Source organism: Elephantulus edwardii, unplaced genomic scaffold, assembly GCF_000299155.1.
Source record: "Elephantulus edwardii isolate Elephantulus edwardi_28Jun2011 unplaced genomic scaffold, EleEdw1.0 scaffold00222, whole genome shotgun sequence".
Classification (NCBI taxonomy): domain Eukaryota; kingdom Metazoa; phylum Chordata; class Mammalia; order Macroscelidea; family Macroscelididae; genus Elephantulus; species Elephantulus edwardii.
In genome coordinates this window covers 4,098,845-4,109,881 of record NW_006399972.1, presented here as the reverse complement: position 1 = coordinate 4,109,881, position 11,037 = coordinate 4,098,845, and the positions used below count along the sequence as shown (strand labels likewise).

The 11,037-nt window shown below is 41.9% G+C and overlaps 1 protein-coding gene across 1 annotated transcript in view; it reads left to right on the top strand.

Annotated features, from left to right (window-relative positions):
* The window catches only part of NSUN7 (NOP2/Sun domain family, member 7), an 84,951-nt gene that overhangs the window by 65,107 nt on the left and 8,807 nt on the right, over positions 1–11,037 (top strand). The gene's annotated exons all lie outside the window — the stretch shown is intronic.

Sequence of the window (11,037 nt, the reverse complement as noted above, 5' to 3'; positions counted from 1 at the left end):
TAACAAGTGATAGCAAAGACCATGGCCTGTATCAGATGCACCTTAGTCTCCAAAGAGACACCACTGGTCTTCAGTACTTTAGAGAAGTCCCTAACAGCAGACTTTCCCATTCCAATACACCTTTCAATTTCCTGGCTACTGGTGCCGAGAGAGTTGACTGTGAAGCCAAGTAAACTAAAGCTGTGAACAATCTCAATCTCTTCACCATCCATGCTGATGCTGCCAATTGGCACAGTGGTGAGAATCTTTGTCTTCTTGACATTGAGCCTCAATCCATATTGGAGGCTGCAGTCCTTGATCCTCTGCAGCAAGCACTTCAGGTCCTTCTCAGTTTCAGCAAGCAGGGTTGTGTCATCTGCATAACGCAGATTGTTGAAAGATCTTCCACCAATCTTGACTCCACATTTCTCCTCATAGAGCCCAGCCTCCCGGATAATCTGTTCTGCATACAGGTTGAAAAGGTGTGGAGATAGGACACATCCCTGGCGTACGCCCTTCCCAATTTTGAACCATGCAGTGTTCCCTTGCTGTTTTCTGATAACTGCCTCCTGGTCCAAGTATAGGTTTCACATTAGAACGATCAAGTGTTCTGGTATTCCCATTCTTCTCAATTATAATTTCGTTGGGATATATTGCCATAAAGTTGCCAAGGCTGTACATCTTTCCCAAAGTAGACTACTATACTTTTCTCCCATTGTGGGTTCACACTGATGACTTTTCAATTATCAGCTGTGAGCTTTAATCACTGCACCACCAGAGCCACTTAACATTTACAATACCCTTTTATTTTAAAAACCCAAAACAAAAAAGCAAAACTAAAACTAACCAAAGCCAAAAACTGTAAAAAGAGCAAGGGCCACGTGGGGACGGCTACCTCTGACCTCTCCCAACTTCATGAAAGGAAACTGTTCTTGTCAACAGCACCAACAACACAAAGTCAATTCCTTTGAGGTCACACGTCCCCCAATCTCCCATACCTCTTACTGCTCATTTTAACAGCAATCTGACTGTTTTACTGGGTCCGCAATCCAGTGTGATAGCTCACAGACCACACAGAACCATGTTAGGGAAGTAAAAAAGTTATGACCCAGATTTGCAACAGAATTCAATCAAGACAGCTTCAGAAGTGTACTCTCAGACACCTCTGCTTTAAGCCTCCGAACTTGGCTTTAGACCAGGGTCACAAAGATCTCGGTCCTTTTGTAACTGAAATATTTCACTCAGCATAATGTCCTCCATAAATTTTCATTAAAATTACAATTTAAAAAAAAATCAGTCACCTGAAGAGCATCCTCTGAATGCCTCTTCCTTTGTTGGTGCTGCTGCTGCTGGAATCATTAAGATTTATTGGCAAGATTAGCCATTCCCCTTGTAGATTGCTGAGATGGCCAATTCCCTTTTGGAATGGTGAGATAGCCAATCCCCATGTGGATAGGTGTACAAGCTCTCGCTATTTGCGTATTTCTACATATTCACTTGGCAGAGTCAAGTTTGATGGCTAGATAAACTCCTGCGAGCTCTGGTGGCCTAGTGGCAAGAAGCTGCACTGCAATCCCAGAGGTACGTGGTTCAGATCTGCCAGATGCTCTGCTGGTGAAGGAGGAGCAATCTCTTCCTGTACCAGTCAGATCCAATTTGACAGTACACACACACACACACACACACACACACACACACACACACACACAGAGAGAGAAAATAATTAAGAAAGAAAAACTCCACAGCAGCTCACACACCAGAATACCGAGGAATAAACCTAATCAGGGAGACATTACACACACACACACACACACACACTCTCACTCTCTCTCTCAAACACACATAGCTAGGGAGTAGATCTAAGCATGTAGGACATATTCTTTTTTTTATTATTATTATTTTTGTGTGAGTGTGCCGTCAAATCAGATCTGACTGGTACAGGAGGAGATTGTCCCTCCTTTCCCGGCAGGGCATCTGGTGGATTCGAACCGTGCGCCTCTGGGATTGTAGTTGCAGCTCCTTGCCACTAGGCCACCAGAGCTCCCCAGGACATATTCTTTAAGACTGTGACAGTGAGGGAGCTCTGGTGGCCTAGTGGCAAGAAGCTGCACTGCAGTCACAGAGGTGTGCAGTTCAAATCCACCAGATGCTCTGCTGGAGGAGGGACAATCCCCTCCTGTACCAGTCAGATCTGATTTGATGGTACACACATACAAATTAATAAAATAAAATTAAAGAAAAAGACTGTGACAATGTTACTATAAAACATTTTTTGTTACAGCTTACTTTTCATATTCTGGACTTTTCTTCTGAAATCCCAAGCTGTTCTTAATAATCGTGCTGTTCCCCCATTTCTTTGCCTTATAATCCTGTGAAATGTGCAAGGAGTTGGAGTCAGAAAATCAAAAGAGCCGAACTCGCTCAGCATATCTTAAGCTCAAGGAACTGAAGAACAAATTCAAACCTCAAGTTGCTATAATCAAGGATGCTTTCGGCAGAATGTTAAATGATGCAGGAAGTATTAAAAGAAGATGGACGGAATATACTGAGTCACTGTATCAAAAGGAATTGGAAGACACAGAAGAATTTCATGAAACAACATATGAGCAAGAGCCTATGGTGATGAAAGAAGAAGTTCAGGCTGCTTTGAAGGAAATGGCAAAAGATAAGGCTCCAGGAATAGATGGTATACCAATTGACATATTTCAGTTAACAGATGCTGCCCTGGACGTGCTCACCAAGTTGTGCCAAGAAATCTGGAGAACAACCACTTGGCCAACTGACTGGAAGAGATCGATATTTGTTCCTATCCCAAAGAAAGGTGACCCAACAGAATGTGGAAACTACAGAACAATCTCACTGATTTCACATGCAAACAAGATTTTACTGAAGATTATCCAAAAACGGCTGGAATAGCACATCAACAGAGAACTACCAGAAGTCCAGGCTGGGTTTAGAAGGGGTCGTGGTACTAGAGATATTGTAGCTGATGTTAGATGGATCTTGACTGAAAGCAGGGAATACCAGAGGAATGTCTATCTGTTTCATTGACTATGCAAAGGCATTTGACTGTTTAGATCATAACAAACTATGGCTGACTCTGAGAAGAATGGGAATCCCAGAACACTTGATCGTTCTAATGCGAAACTTATACTTGGACCAGGAGGCAGTCGTCAGAACAGAGCAAGGGAACACTGCATGGTTCAAAATTGGGAAGGGCGTACGCCAGGGATGCATCCTATCTCCATACCTTCTCAACCTATATGCAGAACAGATTATCCGGGAGGCTGGGCTCTACGAGGAGAAATGTGGGGTCAAGATTGGTGGACGATTTATCAACAACCTGAGTTATGCAGATGGCACAAACCTGCTTGCTGAAACTGAAGAGGACCTGAAGCACCTGCTGCCAAGTGTCAAGGACTGCAGCCTCCAATATGGATTGAGGCTCAATGTCAAGAAGACAAAGATTCTCACCACTGGACCAATTGGCAGCATCAGGATGGATGGTGAAGAGATTGAGATTGTACACAGCTTTAGTTTGCTTGGCTCCATAGTCAACAGTCTTGGCACCAGCAGCCAGGAAATTAAAAGGCTCATTGCCATGGGAAAGTCTGCTGTTAGGGACCTCTCCAAAGTACTGAAGAGCAATGGTGTCTCTCTGGAGACTAAGGTGCGTCTAATACAGGCCATGGTCTTCGCAATCCCTTGTTATGCATCAGAGAGTTAGACAATGACCAAGGAGGATAGAAGGAGAATTGATGCCTTTGAGCTGTGGTGCTGAAGAAGAGTACTGAGAATACCATGGACTGCTAGGAAAACAAACAGATTTGTCCTGAAAAGGGTTAAACCGGGTGGCTCCTTGGAGGCAAGGATTCTGAGGCTCCGTCTAACATACTTTGGATATCTTGTGAGGAGAGACCGGTCCTTGGAGAGGGACATCATTCTTGGGAGGGTGGAGGGACAGCACAGGAGGGGAAGACCCTCTATGAGGTGGATTGATTCGGTGACTGGGATAATTGGGATGGGAGTGTCAGACAGTGCAATGGGCACAGGACGGAGCAGAGTTTGGGGCTGTTGTACATAGGGTCGCTATGAGTCGCAAGCGACTCGATGGCACATAACAACAACATTGTTTGGGCCAAAGTGGGATGACAAGTGTGTTTTATTCTAGATTTAAAGAATGATTAGAGCCTCTTGGGGGTTCATTCTGTCAGTCTCAAGGTTTTCTTCAGTCTCTACTGGACCAGTAAGCTTCACCATTTATGTATTTTAAGTCCTCTTTCATTTCCCCCACTCTGCTCAGACCCTCTCTTGTGATCCCTGTTAGAGTGGTCAGCAGTGGTATCTGGAACCATCCCGTTCTTCTGGTCTTGGAAGTGGGGGTTTGCATGGCTCATTAGTCCTTTGGACAAATTGCTTCTGTACATCTTTGTTTTTCTTCTCTCTTCTTTGTTTAGGACAGAAGGAAGGCAGGAATAGCGTGTTGGATGATTTCTCTCAAGCTTTTAAGATCTCTACTCATCATAATATAACAAATTGAGTTGTTCTCAACTCAACAGCACCTAACAATAACAACTCATCAGAGTAGACTAGAGACCAGTGTCTCATGTTATGCCAGTTCATCTTGATGTTTCCCAGGGCTTTCTTTTTAACTTCATCTTTTCCATGTGCCAACTCACAAATGAAACATTAGTCACACTTCTATTTCCCTTCTTGCTGACTTGACTTCCTCAGTTCTTCTAGGCGGCTGCCACCTTAAGCTCTTAAGGCTTATGAGAAATCATTACCTCAATTATCAACTCTTGGTAGAGCAAGTTATTGCAAGTATGTTGGTCGGTGCCCTCCACTCTGTTTTGACTCATAGTGAACCTGTGTACAACACATGGAAACTTTGCTTGATCCTATATTGCAATCAACTTTGTCAATGTGGAATGTATCACTCTTGATTTATGAAGGATAAATATAGGGATGTTGTCATTCGGTCGAGTCTTCTATGAATCATAGTGACCTTACAAACAATAGATCTGAACCTTAACCTATCCTGTGCCATCTTCACGATGTCCAACGTGCTTGAGCCTATTATTGCCATCACTGTGTCAGTTCCATTTCCTTGAAATTCTTCCTCTTTGCTGACTGATCTTTTCCAGCATGATACCTTATGAGGTGGAGTTTCATTATTCTTGCCTCTAACAATCTCTCTGGTTGCACCTCCTCCAAGACAGTTTTGGTGTGTTCTTTTGGCTGTTGAAGGAATGAATAAATAGTCAATACTCTTTGCCATCACCACTATTCAGAGGCATTGTTTCTTTCTTTGGTCTTCCCTAATTCATTGTCCAACTATCAGATGCAAAAGAAGAAATTGTAAATACTATGGCTTCCATCAGACACATCATAGTCTTTAAACTGGCATCCTTGCTCTTTAGCTCTATAAAGAAATCTTTAACAGCATATTTTCCCACTGAAACATGTCTTTTGACTCTTTCACTGCTGCTACTCTGGGTGTTGATTGTGGATCCAAGTAAAAGGACATCCTTGGCAACTTCAGTCATTTCTCCATTTATCATGCTATTGCCTGTTGATTCAGTGATGAGAATTTTTCAGAATGTAATGTGGCCAAGCACTAATCATAGCCATTGAGTCAGCACCTACCTGTACTTGGCCCTCCACTGTCTTTTCACAGGCTGTAAATTGCACCAGAGGGGGGGGATTGCCTGTCTTTCTCTGCTGTAGCTGCTGGTGGATCCAAACCACTGGCCTTTAGAATGATAGCACAACTCCTTACCCACTAGATCAGCAGAGCTCTTTTTTGTGGAGGAGTACCTGTTTTTTGTTGTGAGAGTTTTCAGTTTCTTGATGTTGTGCTATAATCCATATTGAAGTCTGTGGTTTTTAATCTTCAGAAATTGCTTTAATTCTTCTTCACTCTCCGTAACTAAGGTTATGTCATCTGCATAATGTAGATTGTTGATGAGTCTTCCTCAATCTTGATACCACATTCTTAATGTGAAATAGAAAAAAATCCATTTCATTATATTCTATGAAATGAATATGTGATGAGGTGTACATCACATTTCAATCCTTAGGTAAGGAAGCTGTGTTGGCATAGTCCATAGTATCTCATAGCCGATCTCATTGAGGGTCGTCTTCTCTTTCACTGATCCTCAGCTTTTCCAACATGATGTCTTTTCCCAAGGACTGGTGCCACCCAACATGCCCCAAGTAAATAAGACAAAGTTTCACCATCCTTGCTTCAAAGGAAAACCCAAGTCACAAGAACCCCAGGACAGATTTGTTTGTTCTTTCTACACAGCAATTCCAAAACATCAGTTCCTCTTTGCTTTTCCTTATTCATTGTGAAACTTTCACATGCATATGGGGCAACTGGAAATACAGTGGGCTGGGTCAGGTGCACCTTAGTCTTTAAACTGACACCATTGCTCTTTAGTACTTTCAAGAGATCTTTGACAGCAGATTTTACCCAGTCTAACATGTCTTTTGATTCCTTGACTACTGTAGGTCATTAATTATGTGGATTGTGGGTTCAAGTTAAATGAAATCCTCGACAAGTTCAGTCTTTTCTCTGTTTATCATGGTGTTGTTTATTGTGAGAATTTTTAGTTTCTTGATGTTGTGGTATAATCCATATTGAAGCCTACCATCTTTGATCTCCAGAAAGTGCTTTGAGTCTTCTTCACTCTCTGTAAATAAGGTTGTTCATCTACATAACTTATGTTGTTGATGAATCTTCCTCCAATCTTGATGCTACGTCCTTCTTGTAGTCCAGTTTCTAGAATTATTTGCTCAGCATATAGATTGAATAGATATGGAGAAAGGATACAACCCGGTTGCATACTTCTCCTGATTTTAAACCAGAGTATCACCTTACACTGTGTTAAGGACTGATTCTTGGTCTCTGTGCAGGTTTTGCATGAGCACAATTAAGTGTTCTGCAATTCACACTTTTCCTTAATTGAATGCTTTTGCATAGCCAATAAAACACAAGTATACATATTTCTGGGAATTTCTACTGTTAGCCAAGATCTATCTAACATCATCAATGCTATCCCACCCTCCCTGGCTTCTTCTGAATCCAGCTTGAATTTCTAGCAGTTCCGTGTTGATGAACTGTTTCAGCAATTTTAAAAATAATCTTCAGCAAGATTTTACTTACTTGTGATTGTGATGTTTTTGTTCAGTATTTTCCACACTGTGTTGGATCACATTTTAAAAAAATTTTATTTTACTAATTTTAATGAACATTTAGAGATTCTGGATTTCCATTCATTCATTGTTACACTTTTCTCCCTGCCCAGCCCTTCCCCCAGTTCACCCTCTCTTTGAAAAGTAAAAGAAAAATTCTTTCATTGGTATACAATCCCCCCACATCCCTCGCACCACCCCGAGTACACTCCACTATGCAACCTTAATTCTGGACTCTTATGATAACTATAATACCCTATCATATATCACTTTTAAATTGTTCTCTCCCTCATCTGTTTCAATGCAGTATGCATAATTTACCCAGTTTTTCTCAGTCTTACCCCAACCCTGATGTCAGTCTCATTCTACAACAGTGGCACCATGCAGTATTTATCCTTTTAAGACTGAGCTATTTTACTCAGCATAATGTCCTCCAGTGTCCAAGCATTTGTTGCTTGCTGGATCACATTTTTTTTTAAATGGAAACAAATATGGCTCTCTGCCAGTTGATTGGCCAGGTAACTGTCTTCTAAGTTTCTTGGCATTGACTAGAGAGCACATTCAGGCTTCATCTGTTTGCTGAAACACCTCAACTGGTACCCCATCAATTCTTGGAACCTTATTTTTGGCCAGTACTTTCAATGCAGCTTGGGCTTCTTCCTTCAGTTCTTTGGTTCTTGATCACATGCTGCTTCCTGAAATGGTTCCGTGTAGAACAGTTGTTTTTGGTTCAGTGATTCTGCATATTCCTTTCATTTTCTTTTGGTGCTTCCTGCATCATTCAGTAAGTATTTTGCCCATAGAATCTCTCAGGTTTGCCACCTGACACTTGGTTTTCAATATTTAAGCTTGAGAAATTGTGAGTGTGTTCATCTCTTTTGGTTTTCTAACTCCAGGTCTCTGCACATTTAGTTATGATACTTCGCTTTGTCTTTTCAAGCTCCCCTTTGAAATGTTCTCGTCAGCTCTTTTATTTCAGCATTTCTTCCCTTAGTTTTTTAGCTTCCTGCTTAGAAAAGCAAGTTTCAGGTCTCTTCTGACATCCATCTTGGTCTTTTCTTTGCAGTGACCTTTTGCTTTCTTCACAGATGCCGTCTTTGATGTCATACTACTTGGCTGGTCATTAGTTTCCATGTATCAAATCTATTCTTGAGTTAGTTTTAAAATTCAGGTGAGATAGTGTTGGCTCTCATAGAGTTGTTTTATCTTCAGCACTTGTTTGAACTTGTTTATGAGTAGTGGATGGTTAGTTCCATAGTCAGCTGGTGGCCTTGTTATGACTGCAGATATTGAGCTTTTCTACTGTCTCTTTTCACAGCTGTAGTCAGTTTGTTTCCTATGTATTCTGTTTGGTTGTGTTCATGTGAATAGTAGCTGTTTATTTTTTTTAAATGTATTTCAGGAATCCTTCATTGTATGAAATTCCAGCATACAATCTAGAATTAAAACATTGTTGTTATATGCCATCATGTTGCCTGTGACTCATAGCGACCCTATGTGCAATAGCTCTGAAGCCTGCCCTGTCCTGAGCCAGTCTCACTGACTCCAACACACCTACCCCCACTACGCCAGTTACTGTGTCAAATCTTTCTCACTCAGAGTCCTTCTCTTCTGCACTGTCTCTCCACCCATTCAAGCATGATGTACTTCTCCAAGGACTGGTCCTTCCTGGCCACATGCCCAGAATATGTGAGATGGAGCTTCAAAATGCTTGCCTCCAAGGAGAAACTTGATTTCACTTTTTCAAGGACTGACCTGTTTGTTCTCTTGGGTGGTCCGTGGTATGTTCAAGACTCTTCTCCAGCACCACAACTCAAAGGCATTGATTTTTTTTCCTGTTATCCTTAGTCACTACCCAGTTCTCTGTTACATAGCAAGTAATTGTAAAGACTATGGCCTGGATCAGAAGCTGCTGAGTTCCTAGACTCATGCCATTACTCTTTAGCACGCTGGAGAGGTCCCTGACAGCTGACTTTCCCAGTGCAATTCATCTTTTGATTTCCTGACTGCTGGTGCCAAGAATGTTGATTGTGGAGCCAAACAAGCTGAAACTGTTAACAATCTCAATCACTTCTCATTCTATCTTGGTGCTGTCACTTGGCCCAGTGGTGAGAATCTTTGTCTTTTTGATGTTGAGCTTCAATCCATATTGAAGACTATAATCCTTGACCTTCTGCAGCAAGTGCTTGAGGTCCTCCTCTGTTTTGGCAAGCAAAGTTGTATCATCTACATATTGCAGGCTGTTTATGAATCTACTTTCAATCCTGATGCCACATTCCTCTTCATAAAGCCCAGCCTCCCAAATGATCTGTTGTTCTGCATACAGACTGAAAAAGTATGGAGACAAGACGCATGCCTGACACACTCCTCTCCTGATTTTGAACCATACAGTGTTTTCTTGCTCTGTTTTGAGGACTGCTTCCTGGTCTGAGTATAGATTTCACATGAGCAAATCAAAGTTTCTGAGATTCCCTTTCTTCTCAAGGTTAGCTACAATTTGTTATGATCCACACAGTCGAATGCCTTTGTATAGTCAGTGAAGCACAGATAGACAGTCCTCTGTACTCTCTGCTTTCAGCCAAGATCCATCTGACACTGGTGATAATGTCTCTAGTGCCACAGCCTCTTTTAAGCCCAGCTTGCATTTCTGAATCACAGAATTAAAGCTATAAAATCCACTGCCATCAAGTTGATTCCTACTTCAGCAGCCCTACAGGACGTGTAGCCCCATGTTATGGGGCTGTGAACCCTCCCAGAAGCAGACTGGGTCTTTCTCCCTCACAGCAGCTGGTGGACTCTGTTCCTTTGTTTAGCATGCCAGCGCTTGGTTCACCGGTCCATCAGGACTCCTAGTAGCTTAAAGGAAGCCATTCATTAGCTTAGAGTTTCGTGGGTCAGAAGTTGAGCATGGCATGACAGCTTTCTCTGGTCAGGGTGCTACAGGGCTGAATTCTTCCCTGAAAGCTTTCTTGGTGTCCTTCACTTCTGTCTACAGTCCAGCAGTGGCATGACAAGTGCTTCTGCACTTCTAATCTTTAATTCTGACTTATCTGTCCTCTAGATTTGTGTGTGTGTGTGTGTGTGTGTGTGTGTGCAGTCAAATCTGAACTGACTGGTACAGGAGATTGCCCCTCCTTCTCCAGCTGAGCATCTGGTGGATTCAAACTGCTTGCCTCTGGGATTGCAGTGCAGCTTCTTACCACTAGGCCACCAAAGCTCCCTTCTAGATTTTTAAAAGTAAAGTGTACATGGTAGGTCAAGGCCATCCAGATAATCTTTTTATCTTAAAGTCAACTGATTGGAGACATTAATTACATCTGCAAAATACCTTTGCAGAATGCCTGGCATCAAAGACATAATCAAAGAATTTATATGTCATTATATTTATACAGGAGCCAAAATATGACTTTGAGTTCATCCCACCTGAATTTCAGAATCATCTCAGGAACAAGACCAGATGAGTTGTGGGAGTGTGTCAAATGTATCATCCAGGAAGAGTTCAAACGGTCATTACAAAGACAGAAGAGGAAGAAAAGACCAAAATGGATGTCAGAAGAAACTCTGAAGATGGCACTGGAGCGTAGAGAAGCCAAAGCACAAGGCAGAATTCCAGATACTAAAGAGCTGAATAGAAGATTCCAAAAGGTGGCACGGAATGACAAAGCAAAATATTACAATTAAATGTGTGAGGAGCTAGAGTCGGAAAATCCAAAGGGCAGAACTCATTCAACATTTCTTAAGGTCAAGAAACTGAAGAACAAATTCAAACCTAGAGTTGCTATAACCAAGGATGCTTTAGGCAGAATAGTAAATGATCCCGGAAGTATTAAAAGAAGATGGAAGGAATATACTGAGTCA